Here is a 6477-nt window from a genome sequence, read left to right as displayed (position 1 = left end):
GAGAAACTTCACCTGTTTGGTTACGTGGAAGAACAGTTCATACAGGGGTGCTTGGCTAAATGCTTGATTCTTATTACACTTACAAAAATAAAGAGTTCGTTCCCTTAGCATCTTCCAGAGACTCCAGAAATATTTTTTTAGTGTATTAATTTATGAGGATTTTTGCCTCTTAAATTTTGCCCTAATAAAGCCACCATTTTTTCCCCTTGCCACAAGACACTTTTAGATCAATATTATGACCTTCCCTTATTCTTCATGATGAATCTTCTCTCTTAGAGGCAGATTAAGATCGATTGAGGCCCCAGGCACAGAAGAAAATATTGGACCCCTTTAAAAAAAGAGAAAATAAAAATACATGTTACCCATATTTTTAAATAAAGAAAAAGTATTATGTACTATTAATGTTAAAATTGCACATATGAAACCAAACTTGGTGTCATTAAAAAAAAGTGTAAAGTTAGGGTTTTGCAGGGCCCTTCAGAAGTCGGGGCCCAGGGTGTGCGCCCGGTGCACCCACTGTTAAATCCACCTCTGCTCTTACTTACTATTGACTATTTCCCCCCACTTTTTCTTTTCTTTATGCCTTTCTTCCCACAGCTTCCTCCCTCTCTTCCTTAGTTTCTAATATTTTCCTTACCAAGTTCACTTTAATTATTTCTTTCCCATGCCCCAAAGAGCCAGGACATACAGGGACAGACAGGAAGGGAGAGAGATAAGAAGCATCAAATCTTCATTTGCAGCACCTTGGTGGTTAATTGCTTTCTCATATGTGCCTTGACTGGGAGGCCCCAGCCGGGCCAGTGACCCCTTGCTCAAACCAGCGACCTTGGGATCATGTCTATGATTCCATGGTCAAGCCAGATGAGCCCTTGCTCAAGTCAGCAACTTCAGGGTTTTGAACCTGGGTCCTCAGTTTTCCTAGGCTGATTCTCTATTCACTGTGCCACTACCTGGTCAGGCTGAAAGTATTTATTTTGATGGTTTTACAACTAGTTAGTCTTTTTCAGGAAGCAACAGAGGAATACACAGAGTAGGAAAGTTCAGTCACTAATGGGGTGACCACAATTAAACTCATCTATTTCAGGAGCACCCAAGACATTTTGCCAATTACAGTCCAATATGTGTTTAGTTTATTATTTGGCAAGAAAAGTTACTCAGAATTAAAATCTTTCCAATTATATTTTTACTACAATTTTTAATATTAAGTAAAACATTTTTAGTCTATTTGTGGTAATTCATCTGTATAAAAACAATGCATTGCCCTGCCCAGTGGCTTAGTGGATAGAACATTGGCCTGGCATATGAACATCCTGGGTTCGATTCCTGCTCTGGGCACACAGGAAAAGCAACCATCTGCTTCTCCCCACCTTCCTCTCCCCTTCTCTTTCTCTTCCCCTCCCATAGCAAGTGGCTTGATTGGTTTGAGTGTGGCCCTGGGCACTTGAGGATGACTCCCTTGGAGTGCATCAGCATCAGGCACTAAAATTAGCTCAGTACTCAAGCATCAGACCTAAATGGGGTTGCTGGGTGGATCTTGGTCAGGGTACATGTAGGAGTCTGCCTCCCTGTCTCCCCTCCTCTCACCTAAAACAAACAAAAAACAATGTACTAACTTCTGATTTTGTTATCCTTTATGTAAATGTTTAACAAAATAGATTTTGTTCCCATGTAAGTGAGAAAGAAAAAAATATGCCTCGTGACTCTCTGAGAAAGTCCTGTAGGTAGAGTTTAACAATTCCCTCTACTTTTTCTACCAGGTTTCTGTTACCAATACAATTATTTCATGGCCTTTTGCCTGAATAATTCTAAGCTGCTTCTCCAGAGGAAATACATCAGAAAAACTAGGCTTGATGTGCACTTCTGCCTTTTTGAGATTTCTCTTGATATCATGGAAATCCACCCTGGCTGGATAGCTCGGTCGGTTGGAGTGTTGTTCTGGAGTGTGAAGGTTGCCAGTTCAATTCCCTGGTCAGGGCACATACAGGAGCAGCTCAATGTTCCTGTTTCTCTCTCAGAAAAAACAAAAAAACAAACAAACAAAAAAGATATCATGGAAATCCATAAGTCTTCATTAATCCACGTATTTTGACTTGTTTGCGTATTCTTTCTATCTGGTTTTGATAAAGTCTGTTTCAGGGATACTTCAAATTTAAAACCACGTGTAAAATACCAATGCTACAAAATGGAGAGACGCAAATGGGTTCCCATGTCAGTAGTCCCCTACCTAATGTCAGAACCTGGGGATAGGATTCTGAGTGACGGCTTACCTCAGAGAGAGTCATGAGAGGCAACATTCTGAACAAGGTGCCTCTGAACAAGAATTGCTTAGACATGAAGTGGCAATAGCAGGAAAATGTAGGATGGCACTTGATATTGATCTAGCAAAGAAAGATGTTCACCAGGACTTTGACTAACTTTGTCCCTAGGGGGTGCATTCTGCTTTTGTTGGTCTTAAAAATTGTAGAGAAATTCCAGGAGCCAGTTACATTTGAAAATCTGATGCCTCATTTGATCTGAGATGTATAATGACTTAGCTGATCAAACTTCTGGATTAAGTGTAGATTTATTTTTCATCTCACAAGATATGGCAGTGCAGGGCACCCTTCAACTCTTTGATCTTAGTCTCAGTCACCCCAGAGTAGGCCAGTGTTAGAGAGGTTCCCAAAGCAGAAGCAGATAGAGTATATGAACGACTTTTTCTTGTATTCAGCATCCATTTAACAATGATTTAACATAATTTATGCTAAGGGTGGTATTACAACAGTCAACCAAGACAAATATGGGGCCTTCTTGGTTGGTCCTGGTAGTGAGGTAAGCTCTGGGCAGTCCAGAGGCTAAGAAAACTTTAAGTAGAAAGGCAATGAATATTCTTCAAACTTCTTTTACTTGCATACCTCCCCACCAATTTTGGGTGGACTTTCTTTTTAAAAATCTAAAATTATCATCATTATATTTAAAGTTTCAGAAGATATGTTTTATATACCTTATCATATATTATATTGACGTGTAAAATTTAAATATTAGTTGTTCTTTTCAATGTATCCAAAAAAAATTGGTACAATAGAAACTTGATAGCCACCATTTTCCATATTTAAAATTACCTTGAGCTTTGTAACAATTGGAAAAATTTTATCACTCTTCTTGTTCCTTGAATTATATTCTACTTCTCCCATAGAATTTTATTGTAATATGAATTTTTTGCTTAAAAGTCTTATTGATCATCCTATTAAATACTTCTCAGCATTATATACATAATATACATATAATATATACAATATTAAGTTTATACTATATATACTATATATTCTTTCTGTTTCATGGAGCTCTAAGAGTTTAATGACCAAGTGGCATATATTAGAAATTTTGTTTGAAATATATCTTTCAATGAAATGAATAGGTACAGTGTTTATAGTGACTGGACTAAAGAAATTGTTTAAATGTTTGTTTGGTGGGCAGAGATTTTTTTTTTAGAGATTGAGAGGGAGAGAGAGGGACAAACAGGGACAGAGACAGGAAGGGAGAGAGATGAGAAGCATCAACTTGTAGTTGTAGCACTTTAATTGTGCATTGACTGCTTTCTCATATGTGACTTAACCGGGGGCACAAGCCAGCAACATTGGGCTCAAGCTAGCGACCTTTGGGCTCAAGCCAGCGACCATGGGGTCATGTCTATGATCCCACACTCAAGTTGGCAACCCTGCGCTCAAGCTGGATGAGCCCACACTCAAACTAGCAACCTCGGGTTTTGAACCTGGGTCCTCAGTGTCCCAGGTCAACACTCTGTCCACTCGCACCACTGCCCGGTCAGGCGGGTGGGCAGAGATTTTTATATCCTGTAGTAATACCTCATGTTAAAAACTGTGAACTGTCTAAGATTTTACAACTTAGCCTGCCACAGTTTCATGTATGTAGTCAGAGGACACAAGATAGTAATTCCAGCAAGAACAGCATAATATCACTATTTTTACATTCGTTCCAGTGTGAATGGACCCAGATGGATGCATGCTCATGCAATCGGTTGCATTTCAGGAAAGCTCAGGAAACCCAAATGTTTTATAATGGTGAGCAAGCATGTCTTCCGTTTGTTTGTGGGAGTCATTATTATTCTGGACCCTAAGTTCCCTAGGGCTGCCATAACAAAGTATCACAAATTGAGTGGCTTAAACAACAGAAATTTATTGTCTCTCAAGGTTCGGTAGGCTAGAAGTATGAGTCAAAATGTTGGCAGGGCCATCTTGTTTCCGAAACCTGAAGGGGAATCTTTCCTTCCCTTCCTAGCTTCTGATGGTTTGCTGGCAATTTTTGGTGTTCCTTGACACGCAGTTGCACAGCCCCAGCCTCTACCTTTGCCATCACATGGTGTTCTCCTTGTGTATCTCTGTCTTCACATGGCTGTCTCCTTATAAAGACACCAGGCCCATTCTACTCCAATATGAACTCATACTAACTAAGGACCACTGCAACAACCCTCTTTCCAAATAAGGTCACATCCTGAGGTACTGGGAATTAGGACGTCAACCCATAACTAAACATATCTGCTCTTTGCTCCAGATAGAGGGAGACACTGTATTCCAAGCATGTTTACAAGGATATAAACATCCTTGAAAGACAGTCTAGAATTAAAGGCAGTTAGTGCCTCCCTCTCAAGACCTGCAGAAACACTAGAAACTTATGCAAATTGTTGCCTTATATACCATGTAAACTTATGGGTGAAAAGTGAGATTGTTTTTATGTGGCAGAGGGCAGTTATTAAAGGAGGAAATAGAAAGAAATAGCTTAACTTTCTTAAGTCACCTTCACAGAGACTCATTTTGGGAAACAATGCACATGGAGGGTGAGGATTTGAAATTGATTTCATTAAAATGGTCTCTGTTTTTGTACCTCTGGGAAATACTCCTGTACTCCAAACACAAGAAGCGCAGTTGGAGGGTCACTTCTTATGAGAGACATGGAGGGGCATCTGGGTTGCAAGTAGCTGCATCCCTCACAACGTGGAGGTATTTTTGGTGTTGCAATGCCTTCTTCCATTTTCCTGAACTTCTTTCAAGAGAAGTCTCTGCCAAAGATCCCAGTTAGGCTGAGCACTGACACCAGATAACTTTAAAAAGTGTCTCTGTTGCTGGGGCAAAAGAAGAACAGAGTAGGCAGTGGCAGCTGGGCGAGATGAAATCCTGGAATGCCAGGGGGTGGTTTGCAGCAGACTGGTGGGCAGCCTGTGCGTAGAGAGCAAGGACTGGTGAGGAGACAGACCTGTGGCTGATGCAGCACAACTGGGTTCATGTCCTGATGGCCAGAAATAATGAGAAGAGGAATTGTCAAGATTCTAGATATTCTGCGTTAAGCAGGGTGAGAGACTTGAAGTTTTTTTTTTAATGGATATTAATAAACACGTGTGATCTCATTTTACACTCCCTTTGACATTGTCTGGACATGCTAGGCATCTTTTTGACCAAATTGTTTATGGCTAACCTGATTTGGAGTCATACAGTTCCACAGTAAATCATTAATGCAGACACAATGACTTATTTGCTTAACGTTCTCAACTGTGCTTTTCAGTAACAAGGCCAGTTAGTTTATGAGACATGTATTTGTAACCTTCTGGCTTAGCAAGTGCAGTTGTCCTTGGAAAGCTTGAGAAGGTGGTTCTTTATATATATATTTTTTGTATTTTTCTGAAGTTGGAAACGGGGAGGCAGTCAGACACACTCCCGCATGTGCCCGACTGGGATCCACCGGCATGCCCACCAGGGGGCAATGCTCCGCCCATCTGGGGCGTTGCTCTGTTGCAACCAGAGCCATTCTAGCAGCTGAGGCAGAGGCCACAGAGCCATCCTCAGTGCCTGGGCCATCTTTGCTCCAATGGAGCCTTGGCTGCGGGAGGGGAAGAGAGAGACAGAGAGGAAGGAGAGCGGGAGGGGTGGAGAAGCAGATAGGCGCTTCTCCTGTGTGCCCTGGCTGGGAATTGAACCCGGGACTCCTGCACACAAGGCCAATGCTCTACCACTGAGCCAACTGGCCAGGGCCTCTTTATGTATTTTTTTAAATATTTTAGCTTTAAAACCAAAACTGATCCTCCAAAGCTGATCCTCTACAGTCTTGCTTAGTTTTTAAAAGGAGTGGGTGATACTCAGAAGGAAGAGAAGCTTCCTGTCTGTGCTCAGGGAAGTAACTTCCAGCAAAGGAGGGCCTACAGCAGCTAAAGAGGTTCCTAGCCTCCAAAAAAAATTGTATAGAATTGTCAAACTTCAACTACCTATGAGAGAGAATTATAACAATATTGAAAAATTGTCAACTACTAAGCTGCCAATAAAATTCTTCTTCGGGAAAGTATTAAATATTTGGGAGAAATACTTGGAGAAGATACTGAGAGTAGAGTTGGTGTGGTAATCTGCAGGGTTTTTCTTTTGCTGCCCTGGAGGAAGAACTGTGGTAGAGAGGGGAGGGGAGAGAAAGGATTTACTGGATGTAATAGAGAGA

At 41.1% G+C, this 6477-nt stretch overlaps 1 non-coding gene across 1 annotated transcript; it reads right to left on the bottom strand.

The window, feature by feature from the left end:
* Positions 1 to 5947: 5947 nt before the first annotated feature.
* Positions 5948 to 6023, bottom strand: TRNAT-UGU (transfer RNA threonine (anticodon UGU)). The gene has a single exon. It is a non-coding gene; the product is annotated as a tRNA-Thr (tRNA).
* Between the last annotated feature and the right edge of the window lie 454 nt (positions 6024 to 6477).

Source organism: Saccopteryx bilineata, chromosome 2 (genome assembly GCF_036850765.1).
Source record: "Saccopteryx bilineata isolate mSacBil1 chromosome 2, mSacBil1_pri_phased_curated, whole genome shotgun sequence".
Classification (NCBI taxonomy): domain Eukaryota; kingdom Metazoa; phylum Chordata; class Mammalia; order Chiroptera; family Emballonuridae; genus Saccopteryx; species Saccopteryx bilineata.
Note: the sequence above shows the minus strand (reverse complement) of the source record. Positions and strands in the feature narration are given on the sequence as shown.